The sequence below is a fragment of the Sciurus vulgaris genome, assembly GCF_902686455.1.
Source record: "Sciurus vulgaris genome assembly, chromosome: 4".
Classification (NCBI taxonomy): Eukaryota; Metazoa; Chordata; class Mammalia; order Rodentia; family Sciuridae; genus Sciurus; species Sciurus vulgaris.
The window spans coordinates 139165581-139182982 of record NC_136464.1 but is presented as its reverse complement, the minus strand read 5'-3'; the positions used below and the strand labels follow the sequence as shown (position 1 = coordinate 139182982).

Genomic DNA, 17402 nt, shown 5'->3' with positions numbered 1-17402 from the left:
ACTTACCCTCTCTATGTATTGTTTTTCATTATTTTCAAAACAAAAAAAAATTACTGTAGCTTCATTGCTCTTGGTATTTTGTGGGAAAATAAGATAACATGTGAGCTGCTCATTTAATTAGCAAACATATAGTAAGTGTCCATAATCTCAAGCTATTAATATATACAATTAACATATACATGTTAACATACACACTTAATATACCTCACAGAGCTATCTTAAAGCAATAATCTATCTTCTGTTTTGTGGTCAGTTTTAGACTTAACATCTGGATTTTTCCTTGTTTCTTTCCAGGAGAAAAGACATTGCAGTGTCTGGAGAGAAAGGAGCTCCTTACTGGCTGGATGCAGGCTATGCAGTGTACCAGGTCTCCAGTGCTAAGAAGGACTAGGTTCCCAAGGTCAAGAGAGCTGCAAGAGAGATGGGCACAAGAGCCTTTCAACAGAGTGAGTGTTCACTTCACATTTACAATAATGCTATTGACTCATAGACACATGCACACTTGCACAGATGCATATACACATGTGCAGGCACACTTATGCACACATACATGAACATGCAAGCATACATACACACTGTTAGATGAAGTCACATGGTATAGAGACGGTACCCTCTAGCTTTACAGGGAAGGACAAGGTCAGTGGGCTAATATGAGATAGCACCCATCCACTGCCAGGATTTGGAGATGAGACAAAGCTAAATGAACAGAGGCACCAGGGAGGAATGCACAATAGTGATGATGGAAAGAGCCAGCTCGCCTACCCAGGAAAAAGGATAAGAGCTGGGGAGAGATGAAAAGTGAGGTTGACTAGAGGGCCCTTGTCAGCAGGTGGAGTCTTCGAAACCAGGCAGAGGAGCCTGGCCTTCAGATAGTCCATAGCTGCTCTAGGCCATTTCATTGACCTCTTCTAAAAAATAAGAAGAATCCACTAGATACTTTCACTAGACTTCTATTTATGTTCTTCAGCTAAAAGAGAAAAAGACCAAAAAACTAGCAATATCTCCTTTCTGATTGAAGGACTTGGTAGAACTTTAGGAAACATTTACAATTTTGTGCTCAATGAAAGGAATCGGGTGCAGTTAGAAAAAGGCATGCTCAAGTGTATGTGACTGATGAAATTCCTCCCACGTAGAACATCTGGTATTCCATTACATGGTGTGCTTTCACATCCTGCAAGTAAACAGTACAGAACAATAGTGACAAAAATGCATGTCCCGCCAGCCACACCCTCAGGAAAGCCTGTGAACCTCAGGATGGGCCTGAGAGGCAGAAGTGTGGCTCTCATTCTTCTGCTATCTTCCCAGGAGACCTCAGACAGTTTATTTATACTTGTTGAATCTGAATTTGCTCTTCTGGAGACTGGAGACTTCCCTCTCCCTTCATCTCAAAAAGGTTATTAAGGACAGATAACTATTTCAGATAGAAAATAGTTGCAATTTCTTAAAAAGAGGCAGGAGGAAAATTATACTATAATGAGAAGTAATGTTAGAATTAAAATAATTGCTGTATGTTTCATATGAATACTAAAGTATCCATTTAGGAAGAGAACCAAATGATTAATATATATCATTTTCCCCTCCCCAGCTAGCCAGTTGCTACTGTGGTAATTATCCAGTCCGAATGTTTGCCTCTGTGGACATGCAGAGTGTTCTGGCACACAGGTCATTCTCAGGGAGACAGAGAGGCCTTGCAGGGGTGCTTGGGCACAACTATGCAACCCCTCTCTGAAAACCACTAGTGAAAGGAGCCTGGTTCTGTTGAGGCCATTGTCCTCCAGGGGAAAGAGGTTAAGGGGCCTTTGTAATAAGATAGCTGAATGTAGAGAAGAGAGAAGATGTGGAGAAGGAAATTAGTGAGAAAACCATACAACACATTAAATACTATAGGAAGATTCCCAGTCAAAGAAAGTGAGAATACCATAGGGTGGTTGAAATCCAGAGGAGGTGAGCAAGGGTGTGAAAAGGGAGAAGGAGAAATCAAAACACACAAGGTTCCTAAAATGGAAAATTTTTCTTTAACTCTTTATTATGGACATTTTCAAACATGAAGCAAAAGTACAATTGTCCTGTGAAGATGACCCCCAACTTCAAGAAGAAAGTGGTTCTTATCCCTGTAATATCTTGCTGCTAATCCGAGATACTCTATCATTTCATCATCAGTGTTTCTGAGTGTTTTGTACAATATAAGAACTCAAAAATCACAAACATAAAGCACTGTTTATCATGTCTTAAAAGGTACTATTCTTAGAAGATTCAAAATGGTAGACTAGAGGTCAATTTCATGATTGCTCCATGGTGTGAAACCAAGAAATCAGCCATGCAGCTTCTTAGCAAGGTGAGAAGGAAGGATCTTACTGGGAATTCATTTTGTACATTCAAAGCAGATTGAGACCTTAAGAGGTTGGATATAACAAAATGAAACCCCTGGCATTGCTGCTGCTAGCAGTTGGTACCTCTGGAGAGGTACCTCTCTTAAAGGATCCTGCATTTTTAGGAGGTCTGATGTTTGTATAGGTAAGGAGAGATAGGAAATCAAAGACACTGCCCAATTAACCTGAAAGGTGTCCTGCACAATATCCTTGTGCAGGAAAGAAGTCCCATCTCTCCTAGCTGCCAGGGAACAGAGGAAGGAGACATTTTGCAGCTCTGCTGCAGGGAAGGGCAGCTGGGGAACCAAATTCTGGCAACTCTGCCTGGTTCAAAATACATGTCTGGCAAATTCACATCACAGCACAAAGTGTGCCAAAATGACCAGAAAAAAAATAAAATGTGAAGAGGGGGTTATACATGGAAATAAAGGTTGGGGAAACCCACCCAGTTTCCCCTGCCATCCAGACCTGCCACTTGAATGATCAGCTGAGAGGGACACCTAACTTGCAGAGACAGGACAGCTGGGAACTTGAAACGGTGTGGTAGGAAATGATTGAGTTTGGAATCTGAACCCTAGAGTCCAGAAACTCTGCTAAAAGTCAATCTTTACTTATCTCTCTTTCATGCTTTATTTTTCACTCCTGTTTACTCTCTTCCTACCTTAAAATCATTACATCCTATATCACTTCTTTTCTATCTCGGTTTGATACTTATATTTGTAAACACTTATGTAATGTAAACTTACTGTTTTTACTGTGGGAAATAACTGATCATATCATTTCTATCTATTGTGACAATTAACATTGTAGGTGCCAAAGCAGGAAGTATTTGTTTGAATGCAGTATTTTGTTTGCATTGGTTGTTATTATTTGTCTCCCACTAAAGTATGAGGTACTGGAAAATATCAGGGATGATATAAGTCCACAGGGTAGAAACTCTATTGCCTCAGACCCATATTGTTACATACAAACGACGTGAAAAAGCAAGGGAACAAATCACACAAACAAACCAAGATACTCCAATAACAGAATGCATCAACACCACAGTGTTTAGAATGTACATAGTTAAGCTGATCTGTGAGGCAAAAGATGATATAAGGAGTGAAATCAGAGAGAAAATAAAGAAAGTGAAAGACCACTTCATTGAAGAGATAGAGATTCTGAAAAAAATCAAGCAGAAATCCTCAAAACAAAGGACTTAATAAGACAAATTAAAAATTCACTGGAAAGCATCATCAGCAAACTAGATCACTTGAAAGACAGTTTCAGGCAATTAAGACAGAATATATAATCTTGAAAATAAAGCTGAACATGGAGAAAAGATGTTAAGAGACCATGAACAGAACTTTCAAGAAATATGGGACAACCTGAAAAGAACAAATTTAAGATTTGTTGGGATACATGAAGGCTCAGAGATGCAAACCAAAGAAATGCACAGTCTTTTCAGTGAAATAATATCAGAAAATTCATCAAACATAAAGAATGAAATGGAAAATCAAAAACAGAAGACTTACAGGACCCCAAATATACAAAATTACAGCAGACTAACACCAAGGCACGTTATTATGAAAATGCCTAACAGAGAGAGTAAGCATAAAATTTTAAAGACTGTCAGAGAAAAACAACAGGTAAATTTTAGAGGGAAACCAATTGGGATCTCAGTTTGCTCAACCCAGCCCCTCAAAGATAGGAGGTCTTGGAATAATATATACCAAACTCTGAAAGAAAATGGATGCCAGCCAAGAATACTATACCCAGCAAAATTAAGCTTCAAAATTGACTATGAAATTAAAACCTTCAATGATAAATAAAAGGTAAACAAATTCACAACTACAAAGCCTATACTACAAAATATGCTCACTAAGGCATTTCATGAAGAGAGGAAAAATAAAAGTGAAAACCAGCAAAGGGAGGAACTACCCTAGAAGAATAGTCAATTGGGAAAACTAATTCAAATTAAAAACCAGAAATAATTCAAAGTGACAGGGGAAAAAATAATTTCTCAATAATAACATTGAATGTAAATGGCCTAAATTCATCAATCAAAAAAAAAAAAAAAAAACAGTCTGGGAGGTTGGATTAAAAAGCAAGACCCAATAATACACTGTCTCCAAGAGACTCACCTCATAGGCAAAGACATTCATAGGCTGAAGGTAAAAGGATTGGAAAAAACTTAACATTGACATGAATCTCGTAAACATATCATCTACATACATCAAAGAAACCCTTCTCTATTTCAATAATCAAATAGACCACAACACAATAATACTTGGTGACTTTAACTCACCTCTCTCACCATGGGATAGATCCTCCAAACAAAAATCAAATAACAGAACTGTATAACTAAAACATACAATTAATAATTTATACTTAACAGACATATATAGAATATTTTACCCATGGATGACTGAATATAATTTTTCATGGATCCTCTCTAAAATAGATCATAGGCCACAAAGCAACTATTAGCACATATGAAAAAATAAAGGTGATACCTTGCCTATCAGATCATAATGGAATGAAATTAGGAATCAATTATAAAATGAAAAATAGAAATTACTCTTAACACCTGGAGACTAAATAATACACTACTGAATGACAAATGGATAGCAGGAGAAATTAGGGATGCAATTAAAAAATACAGGTAACTGAGGATAATGACACAATATATCAAAATCTCTGGGACACTATGAAGGCAATGCTAAGAGAAAAGTTTATTGCATTGAGCTCATTCATTCAAGAATAGAAACTCAAAAAATAAATAACCTAATATTACATCTCAAAGCCCTAGAAAAAGAACAAATTAACACCAAAAACAGTAAAAGATAAGAAATAATTAAAATCAGAGCTGAAATCAATGCAATTAAACAAGAGAAACAATCAAAAAATGGATGAAACAAAAAGTTGGTTCTCTGAAAAAGAATATATAAAATTGATAAAAATCTTAGCAATGCTAAAGAAGAGAAAGAGAGAAAACTCAAATTACTAAAATTTGTGATGAAAAAGGAAATATCACAATGGACACTACTGAAATATAGATGATAAACTCTTTTGAAATTTTATACTCTAATAAAATAGAAAATCTTGAAGACAATGACAAAGTTCTGGAGACATATGACCTTCCCAAATTGAATCGAAGTGACCTATAAAATTTAAACAGATCAGTTTCAAGCAATGAAATTGAAGATGCCATCAAAAGCTTCCCAGTGATACCACTGGTGATGAGAATCAAAAAGGATCAAGTTCCATTTCCCCAAATGTTGAAGATTGAACATCTGGGAAATGCCAAGGCAAGCATAGAAAGCAAGTTTCATTTAAAGGACAGAACAGAGGCAGACTTCTCCTGGGAGAAAGAAGAGGATCCAGGAAGTGGGGGTATCCTGCCCCTTTTATGCCTTTTAGAATTCCTTTGTTCTCATGGCCTCTCTGCCCCCTGTCCCAATCCTGTGTATGTGACTCATGAACAAAAGGTGGGCCAAAGGTAGAGTGATCCAAGAGTAGGAATGAAGCTGCTCTGGGGTCCGGGCAGGAAGGAAGCATTCATTAATAGGCCCTGTGGGAAGGAACAATTCCCTGGAGGCAGGTCACCTTGACAACAGTTGGGGGAAAATAGGGAAGGGCTCTGGAGGTATTAACATTTGATTTTCTTTCCTTTAAAACCAGCCCCCAGCTCCCTGATTGGCACCAATTATTTATTATCTACACTTACTGCCTTTTGTCCCCTGGCTTTAGTCCCACTCTGAGAACGCAGCTGTAACTGCTGTGAGAGGGAAATGGACAATAACTGCTCTGGTTGCTTCGAGCTGAGAGGGGATGATGTGGGGAAGCATTTGGGTTTCACTCTTAGGAATGTTTTGGGTCAGTTGAGGGGTCTGGGGCAAAAGCGTGGTTTGGAAAGAACAGGTTGTAAAGTCATCTGGTAGGATGGGTGCTTCTATGAGAGAAACAAAAAGATATGAGTACTGGAATGAGATTAATATAAAATAAATGTTGCAGCATCTAGAGTATGTCAATGATTATCATGATAATGATAGAAACCAGTAATCTCTCACCAGGGGGTATAAGAGCTGAGAAGTTTTTCCCATAATAAGGCTGGTGAGAACATGACCTCTATTTGGAAATGTAATTCTTTAACATTGCCAGTGTAATCAGGAATGCAAACACAGCACTTCGTTTTTATAATGTCGTAGAGCACCCATCAGATGTAGTTAAGCTATCTAATGTCATCTGATTTTTACAAAATATGTTTTTATTGTTGTAACCTCTGTGCTTAGCAGAGATCATTTACTTAGGGCTATATAATCATATTAACAAACACTGATTAAGTATGCCTATGTAGGAGGTTAGGAAGATTTGTAGGCCTTAAATTGACTGTTAGCTAAAAATTCTGACTTTGATAGTCTCTTGTGATAGTTATCAGGCACTCCTGTTTAAGAATCCCTTGTAGTCTCCAGTCTTATTTTCTCTTGGTAGGGCTAACACAAGTGTACATCTTAAGTTACATTAAAAGAACTATTGTTTTTCTTTTTAAATGTCCAAGGATGCATATGCTTTGGTTTTCATTGGTTTTTCTAGGTGTTTAAGATCAAGCTGGTCAAATTGATCTTGTTCCTATCTGTTGTTAAGAGTCAGCTGAGTTCCCTCAGGGGGTCACTCTTAGGGAACTTGAGAGCAGCTTCTTAACTCCTCTAGAGCCACTGGCAGGATAGGTCAAGATCTTGGTTACCACATGGCTTCCCTGGAAGCATTAGGCATTTCACTCTCCATTGACCCTCTTTTTTACAGCATGTGAACTGGGTGGTTTTCTGTTCTCCAGATTTTCTGTGATGCCCCCTGATTGGGAGATCATGAGGCCGAGTTGGAAAACCCTTAAAGAAGTCCCCTCGTTCCCTGGTTTTAAGCTGACTCAGAGGGCAAGAGCCAAATATTGACTGTATTCTTTCTTGGCCCTTTTACTTTCTTAACTAGAATCTCTAAGCTTTGGTCTTAAACATCTAGCAAACCAGATTTATCAGACTTAAAGTAAGAGTACTGGGTTTTAACTTTAATGTCTGTAACTTTACTGTTTAATTGGGGTCTGTAGTAGTACTGGAAGTTCCTTCTGTCTATAGATGATGGTCTATTATTTCTAATTAACTTAGGTAGTTACATTAGAAGTTGTATTTCTGTAAGGCACTAACAGACAACAGTTAAAATTCACAAGGAAAACAAAATGAAATCAACAAGAACAAAACCATACTGATCCTGCACAACAGCTATGAACCAAGAAACACAGTTTTATAATCCTAAACCTTTACTTTAAACTTTAGTTTGAAAAATAGCAACCTTGTAAAATGTGCTTCTAAACCTCATACTTTAAAGACGTGTAATTGGAAGACATGACAAGCCTACTAACAGTTCCATGATTACACTGATGTTCTTATATTAACCAAGTTTAGCATTTGAAGAAAAATTTAGACCCAGTAAGGTAGCGTAATACTCTAAAATAACAATTGTTTTTCAACAAGAGTTACATAAACTGTAAATACTTTAAGACTACTCTAAATATTAAAATTTAACAGACACAAGAGATTATTTTCATAGATAAGAGCAGATTTATGTTTTAAGAAATCCTTGTTACTTTAGCCCATAGTAGATTAAACTTTGGTTAATACCACTACATTAACATTTGACCTCAGGGAAAAATCCTTAAATAGTTTTAATTGATTGTGTTACTTTTATACAACTAACTTGGTTACACGCAAACTTTTTGAAATTTACCCTTCTTTTGTAACTTACTTATTTTACAACTTTTTACTTTACCACACAAACATTTTTCTCATCTAGAAACATTTTTTCCTTCTACTTTCTATATTACATATATTTCCACACCAGAACCTTCTTATATCTCTTTCCCAGCTATTGGCCCTTTTTAAAATTTATATCCTGAAACAACCTTTATGAAATTTTTGAATTTAGACAAATTACTCCATGTTAATAAGATGAAATATTTTTATGTTTTTATAGTACTTTAATTGAAACCCAGTTGAAACATTTGTACTCTTTGTATATAAATTATACCTGATAGAACCTTAACTCTTTGTAACCTTGTTTTAGTGAAGACACAAAAATAAAGCAATCTTGAACATTTTCTCATTTACCCACTTATGAAAACACACATAATGTTTAAATATATTACCTTATGGAATTTCAGAAGTTAAACATACTTGATTTTATATTTAGGAGTTAACACTTTATAAATTAATCAGTTGTCTCAAAAAAACACATTTATGATGATTAATCCCACTGATGTTAAATCCATTTATTTTTAACTGTAAAAACCAACATATCAGACAAGTGTAGTGAATAGTGTTATCTCCCTTGTTGAAAAAAATTCCTAGAAACAATGGTATTAGATTCTAGATATTTTATAGAAAAACCAACACTCTAATTGTCTGACCACCTAGAAAAACTTGAGGTAATAATTGTGAGGACATCTTTACTCTTATCTGTTTACCTAATTGAACCCCTTTTTTTAAGTCAGATGAACTGAAGGTATTTAGATCCATTTCCCATTTAAATTTTAATTTATGAGCACTCACTTATCTATATGCCAATTTTGATACCATGTACATGATATATGGACACAAGCACATGTAGACCCAACAACACAATACACAAGTATGCATACATAAACAAAATAAACAAGAAACAAAGATCTTCTACTTTTTTGTAGGTAGATCTCCACCAAAATGGTATCGATGTTTATTAAAACCTCTATTAGATTTATTCCCAGCACCATCATGTCTATGTCCTACTCAGGATCTTGATAGAAGTAATTTTCCCTAAGTATTTGAGAGTTAGTCCTTGAAAATTGGCCTCTGAATAAAGACATAGTGTAAAAACCTCTATAATTAGATAAGACTGATCAGAAAATATTTCAATTTAGGCATGCAGGATCAAATGGGAATTCACCATAAAACCATGAGTTCAAAATATAGAATTTAAAAAAACAAAGAGTTCTAAAAAAATGACACAGCTGTTAATTACTCTAGTAAGGATCATGCAGAATATCTTTATCAGAACAGAGTTTACTTTTAGCTCAGATTAGAGTAAGTTCAGATATTGAAAGAATGAGAGTGAGTCCTGAAATCCTTAGATAAATATTCTCAAGGTAAAGAAGACTTGACCATTTCATTTTCCTTCCCCTATGCTGCAGTTTTTGGGGAGGAACTTGTTGAGAAAGCAGGGTGGTTAGTTGGCCAGCCACAAATAGCTTGGATTTAAAAGTGACACATTTCCCCCCCTCTGGTCCCAAATCTGCAAGTGTTTGTAAGCTCTGCAGTGCTCCACAATTTACATTTCAGTGCAAGCCTTGGAAAGATAGAGATCTGTCAAAAGCTAAGTAAAGGAAGCTGCTGTTTTGAGTAAAGTCTCATGTCTAGCACATTTTAACCATTTTTTAATTTTCTGAGTTGATAATCAGGCACTTTATTATGGGTGGCCATGAAAAATACACAAGCCTCCAGATTATCCCCTCTTACTGTGTGATTTGTGATTCCCTGGAAGAACAGGGGACCCTGTTTATTTGTGTTGAACCTCCCATTATTTAATGCACTTTTGGGAGGGGAAATTTGACCTTATTTAGAATGAGGGATCATAACTGAGTCTAATTTATATGTTTGGCACAATTGGGGTTTTTAAAACAAGTTCTGAGAAGTCCTTAGGCCTACATATAGCAACCTAAGATTATTTCCTTCCTTTTTACAGAACAGGCTGCACTGTAGTATGGTATTCAAATTTATATTTCTCTCTGATGGCCATGATTCTCTATGAGATATGGAGTTGGTACTGAGACCATGTTTGGCAGCAGCAGAGCAGTAATGGAAAAGAGTGGAATAGAGTTTATGCTCACTGTGGATATAAATCTCCCTTTTCACAGTCAGGGAAGTTAGTGGAGCACATAGGAACAACAGTGGGGAACAGGCTTGTAAAAGCTGTGAACAGAGGGAACCCAGGGGAGAATGTACTTCCGGCAGCAGCAGCCAGAGCAGCCAAGGCAAGATGGGTCATAGTCAGAGTGGTGGTCATGGTCCTGGAGGTGGCAAGAAGAATGACAAGGATAAGAAAAAAAAATGTGAACCTCCTGTACCAACCAGAGTGGAGAAAAAGAAGAAGAAAACAAAGGGACCAGATGCTGCCAGCAAACTACCACTGATGACACCTCACACTCAGTGCCTCTTGAAATTACTGAAGTTAGAAAGAATTAAAGACTATCTTCTCATGGAAGAAGAATTCATTAGAAATCAAGAACAAATTAAACTGTTAGAAGAAGAGCAAGAGAAGAAAAGATCAAAGGTGGATTATCTGGAGGGGACCCCAATGTCAGTAGGAACTTTGGAAGAAATCATTGATGACAATCATGCCATCGTGTCCACATCTGTGGGCTCAGAACACTATGTCAGCATCCTTTCATTTATGGACAAGGATCTGCTGGAACCAGGCTGCTCAGTCCTGCTCAACCACAAAGTGCATGCCGTGATAGGAGTGCTGATGGATGATATAGATCCCCTGGTCACGGTGATAAAGGTGAAAAAGGCCCCCCAGGAGACCTATGCAGATATTGGGGGGGGGGGGTTGGACAACCAAATCCAGGAAATTAAGGAATCTGTGGAGCTTCCTCTCACCCACCCTGAAAATTATGAAGAGATGGGTATAAAGCCCCCTAAGGGGATCATTCTCTGTTGTCCACCTGGCACAGGTAAAACCTTGTTAAGCCAAAGCAGTAGGAAACCAAACCTCAGCCACTTTCTTGAGAGTGGTTGGCTCTGAACTTATTCAGAAGTACCTAGCTGATGGGCCCAAACTTGTATGGGAATTGTTTCAAGTTGCTGAAGATCATGCACCATCCATTGTGTTCATTGATGAAATCAATGCCATTGGAACAAAAAGATGTGATTCAAACTCTGGAGGTGAAAGATAAATTCAACGAACAATGTTGAAATTGTTGAACCATTTGGATGGATTTGATTTAAGGGAAGATGTGAAAGTTATCATGGCCACAAACCGAATAGAAACTTTGGATCCAGTACTTATCAGATCAGTCTGCATGGACAGGAAGATTGAGTTCCCCCTGCCTGATGAAAAGACTAAGAAGCGCATCTTTCAGATTCACACAAACAGGATGATACTGGTTTATGACGTAACCCTGGATGATTTGATCATGGTAAAGGATGACCTCTCTGGTGCTGACATCTAGAAAATCTGTACAGAAGCTGGTCTGATGTCCTTGAGAGAACATATAATGAAAGTAACAAATGAAGACTTCAAAAAATCTAAAGAAAATGTTCTTTATAAAAAACAAGAAGACACCCCTGAGGAGCTCTATCTCTAGTGAACCATAGTTGCCTTCAGGAGTTTTCTTGACCCTTCAGAGGTTCAAGTGTGGGGAAGTTGCCCAGAGGAATCCACGTTCCTGTTGATTTTTATTAGCAAAACACCCTGTGTATCTTTTGGAGTACAACATGTAAGATGCCCATTGGGTGACTTCTGTTGGTCATTGTGCTGCTCTCTGCTTCCCAATTTAAAAAAAGATAAAAGATGGGGGGGGGGAACCCAGGCATTTCCTTATGAACCACTGCATATCCCTCTCTCAAATCTAGAGTCTTAAAAGCTAGAGTCTGACCTGTGAGGGGTGAGGGGCTGTAGGGAGCAAGCTTCAGAGAGTGTAGCACAGCCCATCCAGAGGCATCTGTTATTGGTTCTTTTGCTCAATGCATTTGTAGACGGATCACCATGGATACCCCCTTGGGGCGGTTGGGAGAGGAGTAAAGAGAAGAAATTTTGGGGTTCATCTGGAAGTGGTCCAGACCAGAACCTCAAAGTTGTTCCAACCTTTTTTCCATCTCAACACATCCAAAAGTAGACTGGGATTAGAGACACTGTGTTCTTGGACCAAATGCTCACTGAACCTGGATAGGATAGTGGGGAACAGCTTCAGCAGAACCCAACATGACTGACCTTCAGGTCTGGTGATTCAGAATTGTCTAAGCTGGGAATCTTCTCACTGGAGTCTTATAGAATGGTGACTTGTACTAACTGCATTTTTAGCTGATGGGTGCCCATGATTGTCCTCTAGAAGAAAAGAGACAGAAAGTTGCACCTCTGAAACATGCAGGATGCCTGTGAAGTGGCTTACCTCAGTGATGATCTTGACCTCCAAATATGATATCACTGGTGATGAGAATCGGTCAGGGCCAAGTTCCATTTCCCCAGATATTGAAGATTGAACACTCAAGAAACCGTGAGGCAAGAAAGTGTGGAAGGCAAGTTTTGGATAAAATATAGAACAGAGTCAGAATTCTCACAGGCAGAAGAAGGGTCCAGAGCTGGTATCCGAGAAAGTAAGGGTGTCCTGCCTCTTATATACATTTTAGAATTTCTTGATTCTCATGGCCTCTCCCCTATTCTGCATACCTGACTTGTGACCAAACTGACTTGTGACCAAAAGGTGGGCCAAAGCTGGAGTGATTCAAGGGTGGGAGCAAAGCTGCCCAGGGGTATAGGCAAGAAGGGGGTATTCATTAGCAGTACTGGTAGGGAGGAACAACTCCCTAGAAGCAGGTCACCTTGACAACAGGTCAGGGAGGTGGGGAAGAATTCTTGAGCATTAGCATTTGATTTCCTTTCCTTTTAAACCAGCTACCAACTCCTGAGTCAGACCCAATTATTTACTATCTACTCTGACTCCATTTTGTTCCTGGACACCACCAACAAAGAAAAGCCCAGAACCAGACAGATTCTCAGCCAAGTTCTACCAGACCTCCAAAGAAGAACTAATCCTCCTCAAATTATTCCAAGAAAAAGGAGGGAACCCTTCCAAATTCATTCTATGAAACCAATATCACCCTGATACCAAAACCAGACAAAGACACATCTTCAGGAAAATATCCCTGATGGACATAGATGCGGAATTCTTAATAAAATATGGGCAGATTACATGCAAAACATATTAAAAGAATAGTTGACTATGATCAAGTGGGATTCATCCCAGGAATGCAAGGTTGGTTCAACATATGGAAATCAATATATGTAATTCATCACATTAATAGTCTTAAGGAAAACAATCACATGATTATCTCAATAGATGCAGAATAAGCATTTGACAAAATACAACATCAATTCAGGTTCAAAATAACTAGAAAAATGAGGGATAGTAGGAACAGACCTCAGCATTGTAAAAGCTACATATGCTAAACCAAAAGCCAATATCATTCTAAATGGAGAAAAATTGAAAGCATTACTTCTAAAAACTGTAATCAGACAGGGATGCCCTCTTTTACCACTTTTATTCAATATAGTCCTTGAAACTCTAGCCAGAGCAATTAGACAAAAAATATTAAGAGGATACAGGTAGGAAAGGAGAGCTCAAATTGTCCATATTTGCCAATTACATGAGTCTATATTTAGAATGCCCAAAAAACTCCACGAGAAAAATTCTAGAACTTAAACACAAATTCAGCAAAGTAGCAGGAGATAAAATTAATACCCATAAATCAATTGTTTTCCTATACATCAGTGATGAATCAACTGAAAGAGAAATTAGGAAAACTATCCCAATCATAACAGTCTCAAAAACAATAAATATTTTGGAATCAATCTAACAAAAGAGGTGAAAGACCTCTATAATGAAAACTACAAACACTAAAGAAAAAAATTGAAGAAGACCTCCAAAAGTGGAAAGACCTCCCACATTCTCAGATAGGCAGAATTAATATTGTCAAAATGGCCATACTCCCAAAAGTGCCATACAGATTTAATCCAATTCCTAATAAAATTCCAATGACATTCTTCACAAAAATAGAAAAAGCAGTCATGAAATTAACTTGGAAAAATAAGAGACCCAGAATGGCCAAAGCAATCCTTACTGAGAAAAGTAATGCAGGAGGCATCACAATACCAGACCTGAAGTTATACTACTGAGCTATAGTAAAAAAAAAAAAAAAAAAAAACAGTATGGGATTGGCACAAAAGTAGAATTGAAGACCAATAGAACAGAATAGAAGACACAGAGACAAAACCACAAAAATACATTTTTTTTTCATACTAGACAAAGGTGCCATAAACATACATTGGAGAAAAGATAGGCAGAATTAATATTGTCAAAATGGCCATACTACCAAAAGTGCTATACAGATTCAATACAATTCCAATTAAAATCCCAATGACGTACCTTAAAGTAATAGAGCAAGTAATCGTGAAATTCATCTGGAAGAATAAGAAACCCAGAATAGCTAAAGCAATCCTTAGCAGGAAGAATGAAACAGGGGGTGTCATAATACCAGAACTTCAACTATACTACAAAGCAATAGTAACAAAAATGGCATGGAATTGGCACCAAAATACACAGGTAGATCAGTGGTACAGAATAAAGGACATGGACACAAACCCAAATAAATACAATTTTCTCATACTAGACAGAGGTGCCAAAAATATGCAATGGAGACAAGATAGCCTCTTCAACAAATGGTGCTAGGAAAACTGGAAATCCTTATGCAACAGAATGAAATTAAACCCCTATCTCTCACCCTGCACAAAAATCAACTTGCAATGGATCAAGGACCTTGAAATCAGACCAGAGACCCTGCATCTTATAGAAGAAAAAGTAGGTCCAAATCTTCACCTTGTTGGTCTAGGATCAGACTTCCTTAACAGGACTCCCACAGCACAAGAAATAAAAGCAAGAATCAATAACTGGGATAGATTCAAAAAATCTATCTCTCAGCAAAAAGGAAGCTTTTCTCTCAGCAAAGGAAACTATCAGCAATGTGAAGAGAGAGCCTACAGAGTGGGAAAAATCTTTGCCACTCATACTTCAGATAGAGCACTAATTTCCAGAATATATAAAGAACTCAAAAAACTCTACACGAAGAATGCAAATAACCCAATCAACAAATGGGCTAAGGAAATGAACAGATGCTTCACAGAAGAATATCTACAAGCAATCAATAGATATGTGAAAAAATGTTCAACATCTCTAGTAATAAGAGAAATGCAAATCAAAACTACCCTAAGATTCCACCTCACCCCAATTAGAATGGTGATTATCAAGAATACAAGCAACAACAGGTATTGGTGAGGATGTGGGGAAAAAATTACACTTATATATTGCTGGTGGGGCTGCAAATTAGTGCAGCCACTCTGGAAGCAGTATGGAGATTCCTCAGAAAGCTTGGAATGGAAGCACCATTTGACCCAGCTATTCCACTCCTTGGCCTATACCCAAAGGACTTAAAATCAGCATACTACAGAGATACAGCCACATCAATGTTTGTAGTTGCTCAATTCACAATAGCCAGACTGTGGAACCAACCTAGATGTCCTTCAATTGATGAATGGATAAAGAAACTGTGGTATATATATACAATGGAATATTACTCAGCTATAAAGAATAATAAAATTATGGCATTTGCAGGCAAATGGATGAAAATTGGAGTATATCATGCTAAGTGAGATAAGCCAATCTCAAAAAAACCAAAGGATGAATGATCTCGCTGATAAGTGGATGATGACACATAATGGGGGGTGTGAGGGGGGCAAGAATGGAGGAAGGAGGGACTGTAGAGGGTAAAGAGGGGTGGGAGGTGTGGGGGGGAAGGAAAAAAAAGAACTGAATCAAACACCATTACCCTATGTAAATGTATGATTATACAAATGGTATGCCTCTACCTCATGTACAGAGAAACAAGGTGTATCCCATTTGTTTACAATAAAAATAAATTAAAAAAATAATTTTAGTGAGTATTTCCATCCTGACTAAATTACACCTGTTCTATAAAACCACTGATCCAAGCATGATATCTAAGTAAGTAGGACATTGTTACCAATAGACAACAGTTCACCTTGACCATAGAAACACTACCTTCTTAAAAATGAATACTTTATTTCACTGGTGACTTGGAAACCTAGACAAATAAATGATACAATGGTGATAATCTCTCTCCAAAACAGTTGGGTGTGGGATAGAAAGCTATCCTAGGGTTCACAGGTGTCTATTTCTTTGTATAAATGTGTTTGTATTTAAGATTTTATATGTTGTGTACAGTTTGAACAGTGAGACGTTAGAAACAAAATTTCATCAAAAATACTATTCAGCCATAAAGAAGAATAATATTATGGCATTTGCAAACAAATGGATGGAATTGGAGAATATCACACTAAGTGAAATAAGCCTAGCTCCAAAAACCAAAGGCCGAATGTTTTCCCTGATAAGCGGAGAATGATATATAATGGGGGTGAAGGGATGGGGAGTGAGAGAAGAATGGGGAACTTTAGAATATGTAGAAGGAAATGAGAGGGAGGGGGGTATAAAAAATGGTGGAATGAGACAGACATCATTACCCTATGTACATGTATGATTACACGAATGGTATGAAACTACATTGTGTACAACCATGGAAATGAAATGATGTACCCCATTTGTGTACAATGAATCAAAATTCAGTCTGTAAAAAACTTAAAAGCTAAATAAAAAAAGAACAAAAAATTAAAAAGGATATTATGAAGAAAAAAAGCAAGTTTAAGTCACATGTCAGAAAATATTACTATTTTTTTTCCTTAAGGTACAACATTTCCCAGTAAGTGAGCATAAAATCTGTAAGAACTGCATGATAATAGCATCAAAATAGACACATAGGCAATAGAACAGCATAGAGGGCCTATACAGTAGCAATGAACTTGTGTAAAATTAACTTAAAAATACAACATTACTTACAGTTGCTCTAAAAAGGCACTCAACTATAGTTTGAGCAATTTATGGAATGGGCCTTTAATATTGAAAAGCACAAAATAATGATGAAGGAAATCACAGAAAATCCAAATACATGAAGAGAAAACCATGTTTGTGAATTAGGAGGTATGGTTGTATTTGTTCATTTGGGTTGTAAGCAAAACTCAATTTTTTTCACTTGTGGGAGTGAGGGTCCTACTGCCTATCTAACTCTTTGCTGAGGAACATTCTCAATTTCTCACGTCTAACTGGAGTCCACCAAGAGT

The 17402-nt window shown here is 37.3% G+C and overlaps 1 protein-coding gene, 1 long non-coding RNA gene and 1 pseudogene across 3 annotated transcripts in view; all 3 read left to right on the top strand.

The window, feature by feature from the left end:
* VWA8 (von Willebrand factor A domain containing 8) overlaps positions 1–17402 on the top strand; it is a 718869-nt gene that overhangs the window by 614580 nt on the left and 86887 nt on the right. The gene's annotated exons all lie outside the window — the stretch shown is intronic.
* Positions 306–17402, top strand: part of LOC306659139 — a 30623-nt gene continuing 13526 nt past the window's right edge. The window contains exon 1 of the long non-coding RNA XR_013763225.1: positions 306–446. This is a non-coding gene — a long non-coding RNA (uncharacterized lncRNA). The remainder of the gene's footprint in view (positions 447–17402) is intronic.
* On the top strand, positions 10352–11878 carry LOC306659312 (26S proteasome regulatory subunit 4-like; annotated as a pseudogene). Its single transcript has one exon. The product of its transcript is annotated as a 26S proteasome regulatory subunit 4-like (transcript).